The sequence below is a fragment of the Oncorhynchus keta genome, chromosome 6, assembly GCF_023373465.1.
Source record: "Oncorhynchus keta strain PuntledgeMale-10-30-2019 chromosome 6, Oket_V2, whole genome shotgun sequence".
In the NCBI taxonomy this organism is placed as follows: Eukaryota; Metazoa; Chordata; class Actinopteri; order Salmoniformes; family Salmonidae; genus Oncorhynchus; species Oncorhynchus keta.
Window position 1 is genome coordinate 42,930,193 of NC_068426.1, and position 25,151 is coordinate 42,955,343.

The 25,151-nt window shown below is 42.5% G+C and overlaps 12 non-coding genes and 4 pseudogenes across 12 annotated transcripts; all 16 read right to left on the reverse strand.

The window, feature by feature from the left end:
- Positions 1–265: 265 nt before the first annotated feature.
- Positions 266–384, reverse strand: LOC127930862 (5S ribosomal RNA). The gene has a single exon (XR_008139631.1). It is a non-coding gene; the product is annotated as a 5S ribosomal RNA (ribosomal RNA).
- A 1,013-nt stretch (positions 385–1,397) lies between these two features.
- Positions 1,398–1,516, reverse strand: LOC127930860 (5S ribosomal RNA). Its single transcript, XR_008139629.1, has one exon. It is a non-coding gene; the product is annotated as a 5S ribosomal RNA (ribosomal RNA).
- Positions 1,517–2,500: 984 nt separating this feature from the next.
- LOC127930872 (5S ribosomal RNA) lies at positions 2,501–2,619 on the reverse strand. Its single transcript, XR_008139638.1, has one exon. It is a non-coding gene; the product is annotated as a 5S ribosomal RNA (ribosomal RNA).
- Positions 2,620–3,633: 1,014 nt separating this feature from the next.
- Positions 3,634–3,752, reverse strand: LOC127930874 (5S ribosomal RNA). The gene has a single exon (XR_008139640.1). It is a non-coding gene; the product is annotated as a 5S ribosomal RNA (ribosomal RNA).
- Positions 3,753–4,747: 995 nt separating this feature from the next.
- LOC127930863 (5S ribosomal RNA) lies at positions 4,748–4,866 on the reverse strand. Its single transcript, XR_008139632.1, has one exon. It is a non-coding gene; the product is annotated as a 5S ribosomal RNA (ribosomal RNA).
- Positions 4,867–5,846: 980 nt separating this feature from the next.
- LOC127930875 (5S ribosomal RNA) lies at positions 5,847–5,965 on the reverse strand. Its single transcript, XR_008139643.1, has one exon. It is a non-coding gene; the product is annotated as a 5S ribosomal RNA (ribosomal RNA).
- Positions 5,966–6,981: 1,016 nt separating this feature from the next.
- LOC127930877 (5S ribosomal RNA) lies at positions 6,982–7,100 on the reverse strand. The gene has a single exon (XR_008139645.1). It is a non-coding gene; the product is annotated as a 5S ribosomal RNA (ribosomal RNA).
- A 1,021-nt stretch (positions 7,101–8,121) lies between these two features.
- On the reverse strand, positions 8,122–8,240 carry LOC127930865 (5S ribosomal RNA). Its single transcript, XR_008139633.1, has one exon. It is a non-coding gene; the product is annotated as a 5S ribosomal RNA (ribosomal RNA).
- Positions 8,241–9,224: 984 nt separating this feature from the next.
- Positions 9,225–9,343, reverse strand: LOC127930861 (5S ribosomal RNA). Its single transcript, XR_008139630.1, has one exon. It is a non-coding gene; the product is annotated as a 5S ribosomal RNA (ribosomal RNA).
- Positions 9,344–10,367: 1,024 nt separating this feature from the next.
- On the reverse strand, positions 10,368–10,486 carry LOC127930868 (5S ribosomal RNA). The gene has a single exon (XR_008139636.1). It is a non-coding gene; the product is annotated as a 5S ribosomal RNA (ribosomal RNA).
- Positions 10,487–11,473: 987 nt separating this feature from the next.
- LOC127930866 (5S ribosomal RNA) lies at positions 11,474–11,592 on the reverse strand. Its single transcript, XR_008139634.1, has one exon. It is a non-coding gene; the product is annotated as a 5S ribosomal RNA (ribosomal RNA).
- Positions 11,593–12,609: 1,017 nt separating this feature from the next.
- LOC127930867 (5S ribosomal RNA) lies at positions 12,610–12,728 on the reverse strand. Its single transcript, XR_008139635.1, has one exon. It is a non-coding gene; the product is annotated as a 5S ribosomal RNA (ribosomal RNA).
- A 979-nt stretch (positions 12,729–13,707) lies between these two features.
- Positions 13,708–13,827, reverse strand: LOC127930869 (uncharacterized; annotated as a pseudogene).
- A 6,483-nt stretch (positions 13,828–20,310) lies between these two features.
- LOC127930871 (uncharacterized) lies at positions 20,311–20,427 on the reverse strand (annotated as a pseudogene).
- A 2,105-nt stretch (positions 20,428–22,532) lies between these two features.
- Positions 22,533–22,656, reverse strand: LOC127930873 (uncharacterized; annotated as a pseudogene).
- A 2,133-nt stretch (positions 22,657–24,789) lies between these two features.
- On the reverse strand, positions 24,790–24,913 carry LOC127930870 (uncharacterized; annotated as a pseudogene).
- Positions 24,914–25,151: the final 238 nt, after the last annotated feature.

A 25,151-nucleotide genomic window follows, 5' to 3' on the forward strand; every position in this document is an offset into this window, starting at 1 on the left:
TTATTATTATTTTTTTATTTTTTTTTGGGGGATTTTACAGGGCCCTAATGGACTACAAACATCTCCAAGCCTAAAAAGAAATGCTGAATGCACTGCCTAGATTTTGAGGTAAACGCATTGTCCATTATTTGATTTGATCAGGGCAGGGCATGGAAGCACTAACAAACTGCATTTAGTCCAATAAAAAGACACAACATTATTAGGGTGATAAATAAAAGGGAGTTGCTCCACGCATGACACAAGAGAACCCTCTGCTGGAGCAAAATGCTTACAGCACCTGGTATTCCCAGGCGGTCTCCCATCCAAGTACTAACCAGGCCCGACCCTGCTTAGCTTCCGAGATCGGACGAGATCGGGCGTATTCAGGCTGGTATGGCCGTAAGCGAAGGGCAATCTCTTGGTACACTATATAAAGTCAACGTGTCGCCTACTCTTTGGGGGACAGAGAAATGTCCACCTTGTGACACACACTGAAAAGCTCAAACCTTGCTTGCATTTCCTGACCATATATTTCACTCTTGGGGGGCATATCCTAGGTTCATACTTATGACAACTTCATGGACTAGGGCCCTATAAAATACAGCGCGCCCACACGGAATCACGAAATACAGACATTAAACCGAAATTCAACAATATTCAAAAATGCTTTGAACTAAGGAGGAAATCAACTCAAGGAGATTTTACATGCACGTCTACACTTTGTGTAGCCGTTGGCGATGAGGCTCATGATAACCTTCTTGTGGTAGAGAAGGAAAGGCTTCCCACAAAACCTTCTCAATCAAATGTTAACTGCAAAGTAGCCTATGCCAGCCTGGCAGAATTATATCATGATTATTTGCATCAATCCAGTGGCCATTTGTTTTGCAAACTCCGCAATCACATGAGCGCTACAGCAACACCGCTTAACCAAACAAAGGTCTCTTCCTGGCGCACACTTGCCTAAAAAGTGTAACTACACCCCAAAATCGATATGTCTTCCATTTTCCCCAGACCTCAAAAGTGGTTTCCTGCTAGGGTTTTAAATGTTGTCGTGGACATAGAACATCTAATCGTGTTATATTTCTATTAAATAGGTGTACTTTTGAGAGCGAAAGCCTGCAGAAGCAGGGACAAACGGTCAACGGGGAATTATTTATTTATTTATTTATATATTTTTTTTTGGGGGATTTTACAGGGCCCTAATGGACTACAAACATCTCCAAGCCTAAAAGAAATGCTGAATGCACTGCCTAGATTTTGAGGTAAACGCATTGTCCATTATTTGATTTGATCAGGGCAGGGCATGGAAGCACTAACAAACTGCATTTAGTCCAATAAAAAGACACAACATTATTAGGGTGATAAATAAAAGGGAGTTGCTCCACGCATGACACAAGAGAACCCTCTGCTGGAGCAAAAGCTTACAGCACCTGGTATTCCCAGGCGGTCTCCCATCCAAGTACTAACCAGGCCCGACCCTGCTTAGCTTCCGAGATCGGACGAGATCGGGCGTATTCAGGCTGGTATGGCCGTAAGCGAAAAGCAATCTCTTGGTACACTATATAAAGTCAACGTGTCGCCTACTCTTTGGGGGACAGAGAAATGTCCACCTTGTGACACACACTGACAAGCTCAAACCTTGCTTGCATTTCCTGACCATATATTTCACTCTTGGGGGGCATATCCTAGCGCCCACACGGAATCACGAAATACAGACATTAAACCGAAATTCAACAATATTCAAAAATGCTTTGAACTAAGGAGGAAATCAACTCAAGGAGATTTTACATGCATGCATTTACATGCACGTCTACACTTTGTGTAGCCGTTGGCGATGAGGCTCATGATAACCTTCTTGTGGTAGAGAAGGAAAGGCTTCCCACAAAAACCTTCTCAATCAAATGTTAACTGCAAAGTAGCCTATGCCAGCCTGGCAGAATTATATCATGATTATTTGCATCAATCCAGTGGCCATTTGTTTTGCAAACTCCGCAATCACATGAGCGCTACAGCAACACCGCTTAACCAAACAAAGGTCTCTTCCTGGCGCACACTTGCCTAAAAAGTGTAACTACACCCCAAAATCGATATGTCTTCCATTTTCCCCAGACCTCAAAAGTGGTTTCCTGCTAGGGTTTTAAATGTTGTCGTGGACATAGAACATCTAATCGTGTTATATTTCTATTAAATAGGTGTACTTTTGAGAGCGAAAGCCTGCAGAAGCAGGGACAAACGGTCAACGGGGAATTATTTATTTATTTATTTATATATTTTTTTTTTTGGGGGGGGATTTTACAGGGCCCTAATGGACTACAAACATCTCCAAGCCTAAAAGAAATGCTGAATGCACTGCCTAGATTTTGAGGTAAACGCATTGTCCATTATTTGATTTGATCAGGGCAGGGCATGGAAGCACTAACAAACTGCATTTAGTCCAATAAAAAGACACAACATTATTAGGGTGATAAATAAAAGGGAGTTGCTCCACGCATGACACAAGAGAACCCTCTGCTGGAGCAAAAGCTTACAGCACCTGGTATTCCCAGGCGGTCTCCCATCCAAGTACTAACCAGGCCCGACCCTGCTTAGCTTCCGAGATCGGACGAGATCGGGCGTATTCAGGCTGGTATGGCCGTAAGCGAAAAGCAATCTCTTGGTACACTATATAAAGTCAACGTGTCGCCTACTCTTTGGGGGACAGAGATATGTCCACCTTGTGACACACACTGAAAAGCTCAAACCTTGCTTGCATTTCCTGACCATATATTTCACTCTTGGGGGGCATATCCTAGGTTCATACTTATGACAACTTCATGGACTAGGGCCCTATAAAATACAGCGAATCACGAAATACAGACATTAAACCGAAATTCAACAATATTCAAAAATGCTTTGAACTAAGGAGGAAATCAACTCAAGGAGATTTTACATGCACGTCTACACTTTGTGTAGCCGTTGGCGATGAGGCTCATGATAACCTTCTTGTGGTAGAGAAGGAAAGGCTTCCCACAAAAACCTTCTCAATCAAATGTTAACTGCAAAGTAGCCTATGCCAGCCTGGCAGAATTATATCATGATTATTTGCATCAATCCAGTGGCCATTTGTTTTGCAAACTCCGCAATCACATGAGCGCTACAGCAACACCGCTTAACCAAACAAAGGTCTCTTCCTGGCGCACACTTGCCTAAAAAAGTGTAACTACACCCCAAAATCGATATGTCTTCCATTTTCCCCAGACCTCAAAAGTGGTTTCCTGCTAGGGTTTTAAATGTTGTCGTGGACATAGAACATCTAATCGTGTTATATTTCTATTAAATAGGTGTACTTTTGAGAGCGAAAGCCTGCAGAAGCAGGGACAAACGGTCAACGGGGAATTATTTATTTATTTATTTATTTATTTATATTTTTTTTTTTTTGGGGATTTTACAGGGCCCTAATGGACTACAAACATCTCCAAGCCTAAAAAGAAATGCTGAATGCACTGCCTAGATTTTGAGGTAAACGCATTGTCCATTATTTGATTTGATCAGGGCAGGGCATGGAAGCACTAACAAACTGCATTTAGTCCAATAAAAAGACACAACATTATTAGGGTGATAAATAAAAGGGAGTTGCTCCACGCATGACACAAGAGAACCCTCTGCTGGAGCAAAAGCTTACAGCACCTGGTATTCCCAGGCGGTCTCCCATCCAAGTACTAACCAGGCCCGACCCTGCTTAGCTTCCGAGATCGGACGAGATCGGGCGTATTCAGGCTGGTATGGCCGTAAGCGAAAAGCAATCTCTTGGTACACTATATAAAGTCAACGTGTCGCCTACTCTTTGGGGGACAGAGAAATGTCCACCTTGTGACACACACTGACAAGCTCAAACCTTGCTTGCATTTCCTGACCATATATTTCACTCTTGGGGGGGGCATATCCTAGCGCCCACACGGAATCACGAAATACAGACATTAAACCGAAATTCAACAATATTCAAAAATGCTTTGAACTAAGGAGGAAATCAACTCAAGGAGATTTTACATGCATGCATTTTACATGCACGTCTACACTTTGTGTAGCCGTTGGCGATGAGGCTCATGATAACCTTCTTGTGGTAGAGAAGGAAAGGCTTCCCACAAAAACCTTCTCAATCAAATGTTAACTGCAAAGTAGCCTATGCCAGCCTGGCAGAATTATATCATGATTATTTGCATCAATCCAGTGGCCATTTGTTTTGCAAACTCCGCAATCATATGAGCGCTACAGCAACACCGCTTAACCAAACAAAGGTCTCTTCCTGGCGCACACTTGCCTAAAAAGTGTAACTACACCCCAAAATCGATATGTCTTCCATTTTCCCCAGACCTCAAAAGTGGTTTCCTGCTAGGGTTTTAAATGTTGTCGTGGACATAGAACATCTAATCGTGTTATATTTCTATTAAATAGGTGTACTTTTGAGAGCGAAAGCCTGCAGAAGCAGGGACAAACGGTCAACGGGGAATTATTTATTTATTTATTTATTTATTTATATATTTTTTTTTTTTTTGGGGATTTTACAGGGCCCTAATGGACTACAAACATCTCCAAGCCTAAAAAGAAATGCTGAATGCACTGCCTAGATTTTGAGGTAAACGCATTGTCCATTATTTGATTTGATCAGGGCAGGGCATGGAAGCACTAACAAACTGCATTTAGTCCAATAAAAGACACAACATTATTAGGGTGATAAATAAAAGGGAGTTGCTCCACGCATGACACAAGAGAACCCTCTGCTGGAGCAAAATGCTTACAGCACCTGGTATTCCCAGGCGGTCTCCCATCCAAGTACTAACCAGGCCCGACCCTGCTTAGCTTCCGAGATCGGACGAGATCGGGCGTATTCAGGCTGGTATGGCCGTAAGCGAAGGGCAATCTCTTGGTACACTATATAAAGTCAACGTGTCGCCTACTCTTTGGGGGACAGAGAAATGTCCACCTTGTGACACACACTGAAAAGCTCAAACCTTGCTTGCATTTCCTGACCATATATTTCACTCTTGGGGGGGGCATATCCTAGCGCCCACACGGAATCACGAAATACAGACATTAAACCGAAATTCAACAATATTCAAAAATGCTTTGAACTAAGGAGGAAATCAACTCAAGGAGATTTTACATGCATGCATTTTACATGCACGTCTACACTTTGTGTAGCCGTTGGCGATGAGGCTCATGATAACCTTCTTGTGGTAGAGAAGGAAAGGCTTCCCACAAAAACCTTCTCAATCAAATGTTAACTGCAAAGTAGCCTATGCCAGCCTGGCAGAATTATATCATGATTATTTGCATCAATCCAGTGGCCATTTGTTTTGCAAACTCCGCAATCACATGAGCGCTACAGCAACACCGCTTAACCAAACAAAGGTCTCTTCCTGGCGCACACTTGCCTAAAAAAGTGTAACTACACCCCAAAATCGATATGTCTTCCATTTTCCCCAGACCTCAAAAGTGGTTTCCTGCTAGGGTTTTAAATGTTGTCGTGGACATAGAACATCTAATTGTGTTATATTTCTATTAAATAGGTGTACTTTTGAGAGCGAAAGCCTGCAGAAGCAGGGACAAACGGTCAACGGGGAATTATTATTATTTTTTTTTATTTTTTTTTTGGGGGATTTTACAGGGCCCTAATGGACTACAAACATCTCCAAGCCTAAAAAGAAATGCTGAATGCACTGCCTAGATTTTGAGGTAAACGCATTGTCCATTATTTGATTTGATCAGGGCAGGGCATGGAAGCACTAACAAACTGCATTTAGTCCAATAAAAGACACAACATTATTAGGGTGATAAATAAAAGGGAGTTGCTCCACGCATGACACAAGAGAACCCTCTGCTGGAGCAAAAGCTTACAGCACCTGGTATTCCCAGGCGGTCTCCCATCCAAGTACTAACCAGGCCCGACCCTGCTTAGCTTCCGAGATCGGACGAGATCGGGCGTATTCAGGCTGGTATGGCCGTAAGCGAAAGGCAATCTCTTGGTACACTATATAAAGTCAACGTGTCGCCTACTCTTTGGGGGACAGAGATATGTCCACCTTGTGACACACACTGAAAAGCTCAAACCTTGCTTGCATTTCCTGACCATATATTTCACTCTTGGGGGGCATATCCTAGGTTCATACTTATGACAACTTCATGGACTAGGGCCCTATAAAATACAGCGCACACACGGAATCACGAAATACAGACATTAAACCGAAATTCAACAATATTCAAAAATGCTTTGAACTAAGGAGGAAATCAACTCAAGGAGATTTTACATGCACGTCTACACTTTGTGTAGCCGTTGGCGATGAGCTCATGATAACCTTCTTGTGGTAGAGAAGGAAAGGCTTCCCACAAAAACCTTCTCAATCAAATGTTAACTGCAAAGTAGCCTATGCCAGCCTGGCAGAATTATATCATGATTATTTGCATCAATCCAGTGGCCATTTGTTTTGCAAACTCCGCAATCACATGAGCGCTACAGCAACACCGCTTAACCAAACAAAGGTCTCTTCCTGGCGCACACTTGCCTAAAAAGTGTAACTACACCCCAAAATCGATATGTCTTCCATTTTCCCCAGACCTCAAAAGTGGTTTCCTGCTAGGGTTTTAAATGTTGTCGTGGACATAGAACATCTAATCGTGTTATATTTCTATTAAATAGGTGTACTTTTGAGAGCGAAAGCCTGCAGAAGCAGGGACAAACGGTCAACGGGGAATTATTTATTTATTTATTTATTTATTTATATATTTTTTTGGGGGATTTTACAGGGCCCTAATGGACTACAAACATCTCCAAGCCTAAAAGAAATGCTGAATGCACTGCCTAGATTTTGAGGTAAACGCATTGTCCATTATTTGATTTGATCAGGGCAGGGCATGGAAACACTAACAAACTGCATTTAGTCAATAAAAAGACACAACATTATTAGGGTGATAAATAAAAGGGAGTTGCTCCACGCATGACACAAGAGAACCCTCTGCTGGAGCAAAAGCTTACAGCACCTGGTATTCCCAGGCGGTCTCCCATCCAAGTACTAACCAGGCCCGACCCTGCTTAGCTTCCGAGATCGGACGAGATCGGGCGTATTCAGGCTGGTATGGCCGTAAGCGAAAAGCAATCTCTTGGTACACTATATAAAGTCAACGTGTCGCCTACTCTTTGGGGGACAGAGATATGTCCACCTTGTGACACACACTGAAAAGCTCAAACCTTGCTTGCATTTCCTGACCATATATTTCACTCTTGGGGGGCATATCCTAGGTTCATACTTATGACAACTTCATGGACTAGGGCCCTATAAAATACAGCGCACACACGGAATCACGAAATACAGACATTAAACCGAAATTCAACAATATTTAAAAATGCTTTGAACTAAGGAGGAAATCAACTCAAGGAGATTTTACATGCACGTCTACACTTTGTGTAGCCGTTGGCGATGAGGCTCATGATAACCTTCTTGTGGTAGAGAAGGAAAGGCTTCCCACAAAACCTTCTCAATCAAATGTTAACTGCAAAGTAGCCTATGCCAGCCTGGCAGAATTATATCATGATTATTTGCATCAATCCAGTGGCCATTTGTTTTGCAAACTCCGCAATCACATGAGCGCTACAGCAACACCGCTTAACCAAACAAAGGTCTCTTCCTGGCGCACACTTGCCTAAAAAGTGTAACTACACCCCAAAATCGATATGTCTTCCATTTTCCCCAGACCTCAAAAGTGGTTTCCTGCTAGGGTTTTAAATGTTGTCGTGGACATAGAACATCTAATCGTGTTATATTTCTATTAAATAGGTGTACTTTTGAGAGCGAAAGCCTGCAGAAGCAGGGACAAACGGTCAACGGGAATTATTTATTTATTTATTTATTTATTTATATTTTTTTTTTTTTTTTGGGGGATTTTACAGGGCCCTAATGGACTACAAACATCTCCAAGCCTAAAAGAAATGCTGAATGCACTGCCTAGATTTTGAGGTAAACGCATTGTCCATTATTTGATTTGATCAGGGCAGGGCATGGAAGCACTAACAAACTGCATTTAGTCCAATAAAAGACACAACATTATTAGGGTGATAAATAAAAGGAGTTGCTCCACGATGACACAAGAGAACCCTCTGCTGGAGCAAAATGCTTACAGCACCTGGTATTCCCAGGCGGTCTCCCATCCAAGTACTAACCAGGCCCGACCCTGCTTAGCTTCCGAGATCGGACGAGATCGGGCGTATTCAGGCTGGTATGGCCGTAAGCGAAGGACAATCTCTTGGTACACTATATAAAGTCAACGTGTCGCCTACTTTGGGGGACAGAGAAATGTCCACCTTGTGACACACACTGAAAAGCTCAAACCTTGCTTGCATTTCCTGACCATATATTTCACTCTTGGGGGCATATCCTAGCGCCCACACGGAATCACGAAATACAGACATTAAACCGAAATTCAACAATATTCAAAAATGCTTTGAACTAAGGAGGAAATCAACTCAAGGAGATTTTACATGCATGCATTTACATGCACGTCTACACTTTGTGTAGCCGTTGGCGATGAGGCTCATGATAACCTTCTTGTGGTAGAGAAGGAAAGGCTTCCCACAAAAACCTTCTCAATCAAATGTTAACTGCAAAGTAGCCTATGCCAGCCTGGCAGAATTATATCATGATTATTTGCATCAATCCAGTGGCCATTTGTTTTGCAAACTCCGCAATCACATGAGCGCTACAGCAACACCGCTTAACCAAACAAAGGTCTCTTCCTGGCGCACACTTGCCTAAAAAGTGTAACTACACCCCAAAATCGATATGTCTTCCATTTTCCCCAGACCTCAAAAGTGGTTTCCTGCTAGGGTTTTAAATGTTGTCGTGGACATAGAACATCTAATCGTGTTATATTTCTATTAAATAGGTGTACTTTTGAGAGCGAAAGCCTGCAGAAGCAGGGACAAACGGTCAACGGGGAATTATTTATTTATTTATTTATTTATATATATTTTTTTTTTTGGGGGATTTTACAGGGCCCTAATGGACTACAAACATCTCCAAGCCTAAAAAGAAATGCTGAATGCACTGCCTAGATTTTGAGGTAAACGCATTGTCCATTATTTGATTTGATCAGGGCAGGGCATGGAAGCACTAACAAACTGCATTTAGTCCAATAAAAGACACAACATTATTAGGGTGATAAATAAAAGGGAGTTGCTCCACGCATGACACAAGAGAACCCTCTGCTGGAGCAAAAGCTTACAGCACCTGGTATTCCCAGGCGGTCTCCCATCCAAGTACTAACCAGGCCCGACCCTGCTTAGCTTCCGAGATCGGACGAGATCGGGCGTATTCAGGCTGGTATGGCCGTAAGCGAAAAGCAATCTCTTGGTACACTATATAAAGTCAACGTGTCGCCTACTCTTTGGGGACAGAGATATGTCCACCTTGTGACACACACTGAAAAGCTCAAACCTTGCTTGCATTTCCTGACCATATATTTCACTCTTGGGGGGCATATCCTAGGTTCATACTTATGACAACTTCATGGACTAGGGCCCTATAAAATACAGCGCGCACACACGGAATCACGAAATACAGACATTAAACCGAAATTCAACAATATTCAAAAATGCTTTGAACTAAGGAGGAAATCAACTCAAGGAGATTTTACATGCACGTCTACACTTTGTGTAGCCGTTGGCGATGAGGCTCATGATAACCTTCTTGTGGTAGAGAAGGAAAGGCTTCCCACAAAAACCTTCTCAATCAAATGTTAACTGCAAAGTAGCCTATGCCAGCCTGGCAGAATTATATCATGATTATTTGCATCAATCCAGTGGCCATTTGTTTTGCAAACTCCGCAATCACATGAGCGCTACAGCAACACCGCTTAACCAAACAAAGGTCTCTTCCTGGCGCACACTTGCCTAAAAGTGTAACTACACCCCAAAATCGATATGTCTTCCATTTTCCCCAGACCTCAAAAGTGGTTTCCTGCTAGGGTTTTAAATGTTGTCGTGGACATAGAACATCTAATCGTGTTATATTTCTATTAAATAGGTGTACTTTTGAGAGCGAAAGCCTGCAGAAGCAGGGACAAACGGTCAACGGGGAATTATTTATTTATTTATTTATTTATTAATATATTTTTTTTTTTGGGGGGATTTTACAGGGCCCTAATGGACTACAAACATCTCCAAGCCTAAAAAGAAATGCTGAATGCACTGCCTAGATTTTGAGGTAAACGCATTGTCCATTATTTGATTTGATCAGGGCAGGGCATGGAAGCACTAACAAACTGCATTTAGTCCAATAAAAGACACAACATTATTAGGGTGATAAATAAAAGGGAGTTGCTCCACGCATGACACAAGAGAACCCTCTGCTGGAGCAAAATGCTTACAGCACCTGGTATTCCCAGGCGGTCTCCCATCCAAGTGCTAACCAGGCCCGACCCTGCTTAGCTTCCGAGATCGGACGAGATCGGGCGTATTCAGGCTGGTATGGCCGTAAGCGAAGGACAATCTCTTGGTACACTATATAAAGTCAACGTGTCGCCTACTCTTTGGGGGACAGAGAAATGTCCACCTTGTGACACACACTGAAAAGCTCAAACCTTGCTTGCATTTCCTGACCATATATTTCACTCTTGGGGGGCATATCCTAGCGCCCACACGGAATCACGAAATACAGACATTAAACCGAAATTCAACAATATTCAAAAATGCTTTGAACTAAGGAGGAAATCAACTCAAGGAGATTTTACATGCATGCATTTACATGCACGTCTACACTTTGTGTAGCCGTTGGCGATGAGGCTCATGATAACCTTCTTGTGGTAGAGAAGGAAAGGCTTCCCACAAAAACCTTCTCAATCAAATGTTAACTGCAAAGTAGCCTATGCCAGCCTGGCAGAATTATATCATGATTATTTGCATCAATCCAGTGGCCATTTGTTTTGCAAACTCCGCAATCACATGAGCGCTACAGCAACACCGCTTAACCAAACAAAGGTCTCTTCCTGGCGCACACTTGCCTAAAAGTGTAACTACACCCCAAAATCGATATGTCTTCCATTTTCCCCAGACCTCAAAAGTGGTTTCCTGCTAGGGTTTTAAATGTTGTCGTGGACATAGAACATCTAATCGTGTTATATTTCTATTAAATAGGTGTACTTTTGAGAGCGAAAGCCTGCAGAAGCAGGGACAAACGGTCAACGGGGAATTATTTATTTATTTATTTATTTATTTATATATTTTTTTTTTGGGGGGATTTTACAGGGCCCTAATGGACTACAAACATCTCCAAGCCTAAAAGAAATGCTGAATGCACTGCCTAGATTTTGAGGTAAACGCATTGTCCATTATTTGATTTGATCAGGGCAGGGCATGGAAGCACTAACAAACTGCATTTAGTCCAATAAAAGACACAACATTATTAGGGTGATAAATAAAGGGAGTTGCTCCACGCATGACACAAGAGAACCCTCTGCTGGAGCAAAAAGCTTACAGCACCTGGTATTCCCAGGCGGTCTCCCATCCAAGTACTAACCAGGCCCGACCCTGCTTAGCTTCCGAGATCAGACGAGATCGGGCGTATTCAGGCTGGTATGGCCGTTAGCGAAAAGCAATCTCTTGGTACACTATATAAAGTCAACGTGTCGCCTACTCTTTGGGGGACAGAGATATGTCCACCTTGTGACACACACTGAAAAGCTCAAACCTTGCTTGCATTTCCTGACCATATATTTCACTCTTGGGGGGCATATCCTAGGTTCATACTTATGACAACTTCATGGACTAGGGCCCTATAAAATACAGCGCACACACGGAATCACGAAATACAGACATTAAACCGAAATTCAACAATATTCAAAAATGCTTTGAACTAAGGAGGAAATCAACTCAAGGAGATTTTACATGCACGTCTACACTTTGTGTAGCCGTTGGCGATGAGGCTCATGATAACCTTCTTGTGGTAGAGAAGGAAAGGCTTCCCACAAAAACCTTCTCAATCAAATGTTAACTGCAAAGTAGCCTATGCCAGCCTGGCAGAATTATATCATGATTATTTGCATCAATCCAGTGGCCATTTGTTTTGCAAACTCTGCAATCACATGAGCGCTACAGTAACACCGCTTAACCAAACAAAGGTCTCTTCCTGGCGCACACTTGCCTAAAAAGTGTAACTACACCCCAAAATCGATATGTCTTCCATTTTCCCCAGACCTCAAAAGTGGTTTCCTGCTAGGGTTTTAAATGTTGTCGTGGACATAGAACATCTAATCGTGTTATATTTCTATTAAATAGGTGTACTTTTGAGAGCGAAAGCCTGCAGAAGCAGGGACAAACGGTCAACGGGGAATTATTTATTTATTTATTTATTTATATTTTTTTTTTTGGGGGATTTTACAGGGCCCTAATGGACTACAAACATCTCCAAGCCTAAAAGAAATGCTGAATGCACTGCCTAGATTTTGAGGTAAACGCATTGTCCATTATTTGATTTGATCAGGGCAGGGCATGGAAGCACTAACAAACTGCATTTAGTCCAATAAAAAGACACAACATTATTAGGGTGATAAATAAAAGGGAGTTGCTCCACGCATGACACAAGAGAACCCTCTGCTGGAGCAAAATGCTTACAGCACCTGGTATTCCCAGGCGGTCTCCCATCCAAGTACTAACCAGGCCCGACCCTGCTTAGCTTCCGAGATCGGACGAGATCGGGCGTATTCCGGCTGGTATGGCCGTAAGCAAAGGGCAATCTCTTGGTACACTATATAAAGTCAACGTGTCGCCTACTCTTTGGGGGACAGAGAAATGTCCACCTTGTGACACACACTGAAAAGCTCAAACCTTGCTTGCATTTCCTGACCATATATTTCACTCTTGGGGGCATATCCTAGCGCCCACACGGAATCACGAAATACAGACATTAAACCGAAAATTCAACAATATTCAAAAATGCTTTGAACTAAGGAGGAAATCAACTCAAGGAGATTTTACATGCATGCATTTTACATGCACGTCTACACTTTGTGTAGCCGTTGGCGATGAGGCTCATGATAACCTTCTTGTGGTAGAGAAGGAAGGCTTCCACAAAAACCTTCTCAATCAAATGTTAACTGCAAAGTAGCCTATGCCAGCCTGGCAGAATTATATCATGATTATTTGCATCAATCCAGTGGCCATTTGTTTTGCAAACTCCGCAATCACATGAGCGCTACAGCAACACCGCTAACCAAACAAAGGTCTCTTCCTGGCGCACACTTGCCTAAAAGTGTAACTACACCCCAAAATCGATATGTCTTCCATTTTCCCCAGACCTCAAAAAAGTGGTTTCCTGCTAGGGTTTTAAATGTTGTATTGGACATAGAACATCTAATTGTGTTATATTTCTATTAAATAGGTGTACTTTTGAGAGCGAAAGCCTGCAGAAGCAGGGACAAAACGGTCAACGGGAATTATTATTTTTTTTATTTATTTTTTTTTTTTTTGGGGGGATTTTACAGGGCCTAATGGACTACAAACATCTCCAAGCCTAAAAAGAAATGCTGAATGCACTGCCTAGATTTTGAGGTAAACGCATTGTCCATTATTTGATTTGATCAGGGCAGGGCATGGAAGCACTAACAAACTGCATTTAGTCAATAAAAAGACACAACATTATTAGGGTGATAAATAAAGGGAGTTGCTCCACGCATGACACAAGAGAACCCTCTGCTGGAGCAAAAAGCTTACAGCACCTGGTATTCCCAGGCGGTCTCCCATCAAGTACTAACCAGGCTCGACCCTGCTTAGCTTCCGAGATCGGACGAGATCGGGCGTATTCAAACTGAAGTATGGCCATCAGCGAAAACAATCTCTTGTTACACTATATAAAATCAACATGTCGCCTACTCTTTGGGGACAGAGATATGTCACCTTGACACACTGAAAGCTCAAACCTTGCTTGCATTTTCCTGACCATATTTTCCATCTTGGGGGGCATATCCTAGGTTCATGCTTATGACAACCATGGACTGGGGCCTATAAAATACAATGGCGCACACACAGGATCAAATGCGGACATTAAACCGAGAAATTCAGCAATAAAGCTAGTGTTGAACTAAGGAGAAATCAACTCAAGGAGTTTACATGCTGCGTCCTACATACAGCCCAGCCGTTGTGATAAGGCTCATGATAACCTTCTTATGCATGCAGAAGGAAGAGCTTACAAAAACCTTCTCAATCAAATGTTAACTGCAAAGTAGCCTATGCCAGCCTAGCGGGGTATATCATGATTATTTGCATCAATCCAGTGGCCATTTGTTTTGCAAACTCCGCCCAATCACATGGCGCTACATGGCCTGCATGGCAAACAAGGTCTCTTCCTGGCTTTACTTACCTAAAAAAAAGTGTCTTTACCCCAAAAAAATCGATATGTCTTCATTTTCAGACCTCAAAAGTGGTTTCCTGCTAGGGTTTTAAATGTTATAGTGGACATACAAGACATCTAATCGTGTTATATTCTATTAAATAGGTGTACTTTTGAGAGCGAAGCCTGCAGGAAACCCAGGGACAAGCAGTCAGCAAGGAATTATTTATTTATTTATTTATTTATTTATTTATATATTTTTGAAGTTTACAGAATTTGTGGACTACAAACATCTCCAAGCCTAAAAGAAATGCTGAATACTGCCTAGTTTTGAGAATTAAGCGCATGTCCAAACTATTTGATTTGATCAGACAGGGCATGGAGAAGCACTAACAAACTGCATTTGGTCAATAAAAGGCTAGCATTAGGGTGATAAATAAAGGGGTTATCACATGACATAGAGAACCCTCTGCTGGAACAAAGAAACTTCACCCCAGCACCTATAGGCTGTTCAGGTCTCCATCCAAGTACTAACCAGGCCAGATATCTTAGCTTCCGAGATCGGAATGAGATCAGGCATGTTCAGGCTGAAACCATGGCCCAATGTGAAAGGCAATCTCTTGGTACACTAAAGTCAGCGTATGCACGCCTACTCTTTGGGGGACAGAGATATATCACCCAACATGACACACTGAAAGCTCAAACCTTGCTTGCATTTTCTGACCATATATTTCACTCTTGGGGGCATATCCTAGGTTCATACTTATGACAACTTCATGGTTAGGGCCCTATAAAATACAATGACACACTACGGAATCACGAAATACAGACATTAAACGAGAATTCAACAATATTCAAAAATGCTTTGAACTAAGGAAATAACTCAAGGAGATTTTGTACACGTCTACACTTTGTGCAACCCGTTGGCAATGAGACTCATGATAACCTTCTTGTAGTAGAAGAAAGAGGCTTACAAAAACCTTCTCAATCAAATGTTAACTTTGCAAAGTAGCCTATGCCAGCCTGGCAGAATTATATCATGATTATTTGCATCAATCCAGTGGCCATTTGTTTTGCAAACTCCCATGAAAATCACATGAGCGCTACAGCAACACCTTAGCAAACAAAGGTCTTCACAAGCGCACACTTGCCTAAAAGTGTAACTACACCCAAAATCGATGTGTTCCATTTCCCCAGACCTCAAAAGTGGTTTCCTGCTAGGGTTTTAAATGTTGTATTGGACATGAGACATCTAATCGTGTTTATGTTTCTATTAATGGATTATTACTTTTGGGAGGCGAAAGCCTGCAGGAAGCAGGGACAGGTCAGCGAGAATTTATTTATTTATTTATTTATTTATTTATATGTTTTTTTTTGGAGGATTTTACAGAGCTGTGGACTACAAACATCTCCAAGCCTAAAAGAAATGCAGATACTTTTCCTAGTTTTAGAGATGTAACATTGTCCATTGTTGGTTTGATCAGGGCAGGGCATGGAAGCACTAACAAACTATTTCATTAGTCAATAAAAGACACAACATTATTAGAATTTGATAAATAAAGGAGTTGCTCATGACACGAGGAAGCCCTCTGCTGGAATAGAAATGCTTACAGCACCTGAAGTATTTACGGGCAGTCTCCCATCCAAGTGCCCAGCCAGGCTGCAGCCTGTGGCTTTGAGATTGGACAGATCAGGCGTATTCAGGCTGGTAGCCCGTAAAGCGAGACAATCTCTTGGTACACTATATAAAGTCAGCGTGCTTCGCCTACTCTTTGGAGACAGAGAAATGCTCACATATGACACCACACTGACAGCTCAAACCTTGCTTACACAGCCATATATTCACTCTTAGAGGGGCATATCCCTGGCGCCCACACGAATCACGATACAGACATTAAACAGAACAACAATATTCAAAATGTGCAGACTAAGGAGGAAATCAACTCAAGGAGATTTTGTACATGCATTTACATGCACGTCTACACTTTGTGTAACGTTGGCGATAGGGCTCGCAGTAACCTTCTTGTGGTAGAGAAGGCTTCAAAAGCCTTCCTCAATCAAATGTTAACTGCAAAAGTAGCCTATGCCAGCCTGGCGGGTTATCTAGTTATTTGCATCAATCCAGTGGCCATTTGTTTTGCAAGCTCACCAATCCACATAGGCGCTACAGCAACTACAACGCAACCAAACAAAGGTCTCTTCCTGGCGCACACTTGCCTAAAAGAAGTAACTACACCCCCAAGATCGTAATGTATCTTCCATGCTCCCCAGACCTCAAAAGTGGTTTCCTGCTAGGGTTTTAATGTTGTATCGTGGACATAGAACATCTAATGCGTGTTATATTTCTATTAAATAGGTGTGCTTTTGAGCAGGCAGCCTGCAGGAAGCAAGGGACAAGCAAGGTCATGACGGGTTATTTATTTATTTATTTGTTTATTTATATATTTTTTTTTTTTTTTTTGGGGGGGATTTACGGGGCCCTAGTGGACTCGAAACATCACCAAGGCCTAAAAAGAGAATGCTGAATGCACTGCCTATAGATTTTTGAGAGTGAACGCATTGTCCATTATTTGATTTGATCAGGGGCAGAGGCATGGAAGCACTAACAAACTGCATTTAGTCAATAAAAAGACACAACATTAATAGGGTGATAAATAAAGGGAGTTGTCAGTATGACACAGAGAACCTCTGCTGGAGCAAAATGCTTACAGCACCTGGTATTCCCAGGCGGTCTCCCATCCAAGTACTAACCAGGCCTGACCCTGCCCAGCTTCCGAGGTCGGACGGAATCCGGGCGTATTCAGGCTGGTATGGCGTGGCGAAGGACAATCTTGGTACACTATATAAAGTCAGCGTGTGCACTACTCTTTGGGGGACAGAGAAATATCACCTTAGTGACACCACACTGACAAGCAAACCTTGCTTGCATTTCCTGACCATATTTCACTCTTGGGGGCATATCCTAGCGCCCTGTGAATCCACAAAATACAGACATTAAACCCGAGAGTTAGCTTAATATTCAAAAATGCTGAACTAAGGAGGAAATCAACTCAAGGAGATTTTACATGCATACAGTACATGCACGTCCACTTTGTGTAGCCGTTGGCGATGAGGCTCATGATAACCTTCTTGTGGTAGAAGGAAAGAGCTTCCCACAAAAACCTTCTCAATCAGGTGTTAACTGCAAAGTGGCCTATGCCAGCCTGGCAAGATTATATCATGATTATTTGCATCAATCCAGTGGCCATTTTTTGCAAATCCACCAATCACATGGCGCTACAGCAACACCAGCTCAGCAAACAAGGTCCTCTTCCTGGCGCACACTTGCCTAAAAGTGTAACTTCTACACCCCCAAAAAATCGATATATCTTCCATTTTCCCCCAGACCTCAAAAGTGGTTTCCTGCTAGGGTTTTAAATGTTGTCGTGGACATAAGAACATCCTAATCGTGTTATATTTCTATTAAATAGGTGTACTTTTTGAGAAAAAGCCTGCAGAAGCAGGGACAAGCAGTCAACGAGGGGTGTGATTTTTATTTTTTTTTTGGGGGGATTTTACAGGGCCTAATGGACTACAAACATCTCCCAAGCCTAAAAGAAATGCCAGATACACTGCCTAGATTTTGAGATGACGCATTTATCCATTATTTGATTTGATCAGGGCAGGGCATGTGACACTAACAAACTGCATTTAGTCCAATAAAGACACAGCATTATTAGGGTGATAAATAAAGGGGTTATCATGACACAGAACCCTCTGCTGGGTGAAACACAGCACCTGGTATTCCCAGTGGTCTCCCGTCAAGTGCTAACCAGGTGACCCTGCTTGGCTTACGAGATCGGGGACAGGATCGGGCGTATTCCAGGCTGGTATGGCCGTAAGCGAGAAAGCAATCTCTTGGTACACTATATAAATCAGCGTGTCGCCTACTCTTTTGGGGGACAGAGATATATCACCTTGTATTTTACACTGAAAAGCTCAAACCTTGCTTGCATTTCCTGACCATATATTTCCACTCTTGGGGGGCATATCCTGGGTTCATATATGACAACTTCATGGACTAAGGCCCACATATAAAATACAGCGCACACACGGAATCACGAAATACAGACATTAAACCCGAAAATTCAACAATATTCAAAATGCTTTGAACTAGGAGAAATCAACTCAAGGAGATTTCATGCACGTCTACACTTTGTATGGCCGTTGGCGATAGAATCATGATAACCTTCTTGTGGTAGAGAAGGCTTCCCACAAAGCCTTCTCAATCAAATGTTAACTTGCAAAGTAGCCTATGCCAGGCTGGCAGAGATTATATCATGATTATTTTGTCAATCCAGTGGCCATTTGTTTTGCAACCTCCACCCAATCACATGGTAGCTACAGCAACACCGCTTAACCAAACAAGGTCTCTTCCTGGCGCACACTTGCCTAAAAAAGTGTAACTACACCCCAAATCAAATATGTCTTCCATTTTCCCCAGACCTCAAAGAGTAGTTTTCCTGCTAGGGTTTTAAATGTTGTAGTGGACATAGAACATCTAATCGTGTTATATTTTCTATTAAATGGGTGTACTTTTTTGAGGTAAAATATGCAGAAGCAGGGACAAAGCGATCAGCAGAGATTATTTATTTATTTATTTTATTTATTTATATTTTTTTTTTTTGGGGGGATTTTAAATTTAATGGACTACAAACATCTCAGGCCACAAAAGAAATGTGAATGCACTGCCTAGATTTTAGAGATGACGCATTGTCCATTATTTGATTTGATCCAGGGCGGAGCATGGGCTTGCTAACAAACTGATTGAGTCAATAAAAGACAACATTATTAAGGGTGATAGTAAGGGTTGCTCCACGGCTGAGGAGACCTCTGTAGACAAAATGCTTTGCTTCCTGGTATTCCCCAGGCGGTCTCCCATCAAAAGTATATCAGACCGACCCTGCTTGGCTTCCGAGATCGGACGAGATCGGGCGTATTCAGGCTGGTATGGCCGTGGCGAGGACAATCTCTTGGTACACTATATAAAGTCAGCGTGTCCTTCTTCTTTACAGGGGGACAGAGATAGTGTCCACCTTATGGCACACACTGAAAAGCTCAAACCTTGCTTGCATTTCCTGACCATATATTTCACTCTTGTGGGGGCATATCCTACGCGCCCGACAGGTCTGACGAGATACAGACAATGTAAACCGAGAATTCAACAGCATTCAAAATGCTTTGAACTAAGGAGAAATCAACTCAAGGAGATTTTACATGCATGCATTTTACATGCACGTCTACACTTTGTGTAGCCGTTGGCTGATGAGGCTCATGATAACCTTCTTGTGGTAGAGAAGGAAAGGCTTCCCACAAAAACCTTCTCAATCAAATGTTAACTGCAAAGTAGCCTATGCCAGCCTGTGGGAATCTCTATCATAGATTATTTGCATCAATCCAGTATTTATTTTGCAAACTCTAGCAATCACATGAAGCGCTACCTTAGCTTGCACGCTTAGCAAACAAGGTCTCTTCCTGGCTTGTGCCTAAAAAGTGTAACTACGCCCCAAAATCGTGCCTCTTCCATGGCCCCCAGACCTCCAAAAGTGGTTTCTCCTATAGGGTTTTAAATGTTGTCGATGGACATAGAACCATCTGAGTGTGTTATATTTCTGTTAGATCAGGTGTGCTTTTGAGGCGAAGCCTGCAGGCGCAGGAGACAAGCAGTCGGCAGGGAATTATTTGTTTATTTATTTTTTTATTTTTGAGGAGAGAGAGATTTTGCAGGGCCCTAATGGACTACAAGCATCTCCAAGCCTAAAGAAATGCTGAATGCCTGCCTAGATTTTGGGGTAAAGCGCATTGTCCATTATTGATTTGATCAGGGCAGGGCATGGAAGCACTGTAAACTGCATTTAGTCAATAAAAAGACACAACATTATTAGGGTGATAAATAAAGGAGTTGCTCCATGACACACCAAGAACCCTCTGCTGGAGCAAAAAAGCACAGCACCTAGTATTCCCAGGCAGTCTCCATCCAAGTACTAACCAGGCCCGACCCTGCTTGGCTTCGAGATCGGACGAGATCAGGCGTATTCAGGCTGGTATGGCCGTAGCGAACAATCTCTTGGTACACTATATAAAGTCAGCGTGTACCATACCTACTCTTTGGGGGACGAGTATCCGCCTTGTGACACACACTGAAGCAGCTCAGACCCTTTTTCCTGACCATATATTTCACTCTTGAGAGGCATATCCTAGGTTCATGTATGACAACTTCATGGACTAGGGGCCTATAAAATACAAGCCCAGCATACACACGAATCACGAAATACAGACATTAGAAACGAGAATTCAACAATACAAAATGCTTTGAACTAAGGAGAGTAGCTCAAGGGATTTTACATGCGATACACTTTGTATGTGTTGGCGATGAGGCTCATGATAACCTTCTTGTGGTAGGAAGGAAAGGCTTCCCACAAAAACCTTCTCAATCAAATGTTAACTGCAAAGTAGCCTATACCCAGCCTGGCAGAATTATATCATGATTATTGCATCAATCCAGTGGCCCATTTGTTTACTGACTCACCCCAATCACATGGCGCTACAGCAACACGCTTAACCAAACGAGGTCTCTTCCTGGCACACTTGCCTAAAAAAGGTGTAACTACACTAAAATCGATATATCTTCCATTTCCCCCAGACCTCAAAGTGGTTTCCTGCTAGGAGTTTAAAATGTTATCGTGGACATAGAACATCTAATCGTGTATATTTCTATTAAATAGGTGTACTTTTGGGAGCGAAAGCCTGCAGAAACGGGACAGCAGTCAGCAGAATTATTTATTTATTTATTATTTATTTATATATTTTTTTTTTTTTGGGAGATTTTGAGGCCCTAATGGACTACAAACATCTCCAAGCCTAAAGAGAATGCTGAATGCACTGCCCTAGATTTTGAGGTAAACGCATTTGTCCATTATTTGATTTGATCAGGGCAGGGCATGGAAGCACTAACAAACTGCATTTAGTCCAATAAAAAGACACAACATTATTAGGGTGATAAATAAAGGGAGTTGCTCACGCATGACACAAGAGAACCCTCTGCTGGAGCAAAAGCTTACAGCACCTGGTATTCCCAGGCGGTCTCCCATCCAAGTACTAACCAGGCCCGACCCTGTAGCTTCCGGATCAGCCGAGACGGATCGGGCGATATTCAGGCTGGTATGGCCGTGGCGAAAAGCAATCTCTTGGTACACTATATAAAGTCAACGTGTCGCCTACTCTTTTGGGGGACAGAGATATGTCCACCTTGCTGACACACACTGAAAAGCTCAAACCATGCTTGCATTTCCTGACCATATATTTCACTCTTAAGGAGGCATATCCTAGGTTCATACTTGTAACCTTGTGGACTAGGGCCTATAAAATACAAGCCTTTACGGAATCACGAAATACAGACATTAAACCCAGGAATTCAAGCAATATTCAAATGCTTTGAACTAAGGAGAGGAAATCAACTCAAGGAATTTTTACATACCGCATCTGCTGTATAGCCGTTGTGATAAGGCTGCATGATAACCTTCTTGTGGTAAGAAGGAAAAACCCACAAAGGCCTTCTCAATCAAATATTAACTGCAGTAGCCTATGCCAATACAGCAGGTATATCATGATTATTTGCATCAGTAGTGGCCATTTGTTTTGCAAACTCCTGCCCAATCACACTTGGTAGCTACAGCAACACCGCTTAACAAACAAGGTCTCTTCTGCACACTTGCCTAAAAAAGTGTAACTACACCCCAAAAATCGATATATCTTCATTTTCCCCCAGACCCTCAAAAGTAGTTTCCTGCTAGGGTTTTAAATGTTGTATTGGACATAGAACATCTAGTAGTGTTATATTTCTGTAAATAGGTGTACTTTTGAGGCGAAAGCCTGCAGAAGCAGGGACAAACAGTCAGCAAGAATTATTTATTATTTATTTATATATTTTTTTTTGAAGTTTACGAGGCCCTAATGGACTACAAACATCTCCAAGCCTAAAAGAAATACTTTGAATGCACTGCCTAGATTTGCGAAATTAGCATTTGTCATTATTTGATTTGATCAGGGCAGGGCATGGAAGCACTAGCAAACTGCATTTAGTCCAATAAAAGACACAACATTGTTAGGAGTGATAAATAAAAGGGAGTTATCATGAGCACAGAAGAACCCTCTGCCGGAACAAAAACACGGCACCTGGTATTCCCCAGGCGGTCTCCCATCCAAGTACTAACCAGGCCCCGACCCTGCTTAAAGCACCCGAGATCGGACGAGGATCGGGCGTATTCAGGCTGGTATGGCCGTGGCGAAAGCAATCTCTTGGTACACTATATAAAGTCAGCGTGTCCTTCTCTTTACAGGGGGACAGAGATATGTCACCTTGGACACACTGAAAAGCTCAAACCTTGCTTGCATTTTCTGACCATATATTTCACTCTTGAGAGGCATATCCTAGGTTCAGGCAACTTCATGGACTAGGGCCTATAAAAAATCTAGCCTTTGCGGAATCACAAAATACAGACATTAAACCCGAAATTCAACAATATTCAAAATGCTTTGAACTAAGGAGAAATCAACTCGGGAGGAGATTTTACATGCCCGTCTACACTTTGGCCGTTGGCGATAGGCTCATGATAACCTTCTTGTGTTAGTAGAAGGAAAGGCTTCCCACAAAAACCTTCTCAATCAAATGTTAACTGCAAGTAGCCTATGCCAGCCCTGGCAGAATCTATATCATGATTATTTGCATCAATCAGTGGCCATTTGTTTTGCAAACTCCGCCAATCACATAGGCGCTACATAGCAACACCACCCAACAGCAAACAAAGGTCTCTTCTAGGCCTTGCTTGCACTAAAAAGTGTAACTACACCCAAAATCGATATGTCTTCCATTTTCACAGACCTCAAAAGTAGTTTCCTGCTAGGGTTTAAATGTTATGCGTGGACATGGAACATCCTAATCGTGTTATATTTCTATTAAATAGGTGTACTTTTGAGAAGCGAAAGCCTGCAGAAGCGAGACAAGGCAGTCAACGAGATTATTTATTTATTTATTTATTTATTAATATGAAGTTTGGGGCCTAATGGACTACAAACATCTCCAAGCCTAAAAGAAGTACTGAATGCACTGCCTAGATTTTATGAGAGTGGCATTATCCATTATTTGATTTGATCAGGGCAGGGCATGGGCTTGCTAACAAACTGCATTGATCCAATAAAAGACACGACGATTATTAGGGTGATAAATAAAGGGAGCGTTGCTCCGCGATGACACAAGAGTAGCCCTCTGCTGGAGCAAATGCTTACTAGCGCCTGGTATTCCCAGGCGGTCTTTCCTCAAGTCCGTAGCGGGCCCGTACTCCCTAGCTTCCGAGATCGGATCGAGATCGGGCGTATACCAGGCTGGCATGGCGTGGTCGTGACAATCTCTTGGCACACTGAGTAGTGGAAGTCAGCGTGTCGCCGACTCTTGGGGGACAGAGAAATGTCCACCTCGTGACACCGTCACTCGAAAAAGCTCAAACCTTGCTTGCATTTCCTGACCATATATCTCGACATCTTGGGGGAGGCATATCCTAGCGCCCTGCCCAGAATCACGAAATACAGACATTAAACCCGTATCATCCAGCAATGTTCAGAGTCGCTTTGAACTAAAGGAGGAATCCAGCTCAGGAGATATTTACATGCATGCATTTACATGCATCTGCCCGTTAGTGCTTCAGGAGCCGTTGGTGTACGAGGCTCATGATGTGTACCTTCTGGTAGCGAGGACAGGCTTCCCACAAAAACCTTCTCAATCAAATGTCAGCACCGCAGTATGCTTTATGCCAGCCTCGGCAGACGAGCACATCATGATTATTTGCATCAATCCAGTGGCCATTTGGCTTGCAAACTCCACGTACATCACATAGGCGCTTACAGCAACAGCCAGCCCAGCAAACAAAGGGCTCTTCCTGGCGCACACTTGCCCAAAAAGTGTAACTTCACCCCAAAGTCGCCATACCTTCCATTTTCAGACCTCAAAAGTGAGTTTCCTGCTAGGAGTTTAATGAAGTAATCGTGGACATAGAACATCTCCACCGTGTTATATTTTCTATTAAATAGGTGTGCTTTTGAGGCGAAAGCCTAGAGAACGCAGGACAAGCAGTCAGCGGGAATTATTTCATTTATTTATTTATTTATTTATATATATTTTTTTGGGGGAGTTTACAGGGTTTCCCTAATGGACTACAAACATCTCCAAGCCTAAAAAGAAATGCTGAGATGCACTGCCTAGATTTGAGGTAAACGCATTAAGTCCATTATTTGATTTGATCAGGGCAGGGCACGGTTAAGCACTAACAAACCGCATTTAGTCCGTAACAGACACAACATTATTAGGGTGATAAATAAAGGGTTGCTCCACGCATGTGCAAGAGTACACCCTCTGCTGGAGCCAAAAAGCTTACGGCACCTGTAGTATTCCCCAGGCGGTCTCCCATCCAAGTACTAACCAGGCCCGACCCTGCTTAGCTTCCGAGATCGGACGAGAAGTCGGGCGTATTCAGGCTAGTATGGCCGTAAGTAACAATCTTGGTACTATAAAGATCAGCGTGTAGCCTGCTCTTTGAGGGGACAGAGATATGTCACCTTGGCTTCTACTAAACTCAAACCTTGCTTGCCTTCCACATTCCATATATTTCACTCTTAGAGGAGGCACCTCTAGGTTCATACTGTGACAACTTCATGGACTAAGACTATAAAATACAACAGCACACACGGAATCCACGAAATACAGACATTAGACGAAATTCAATAATATTC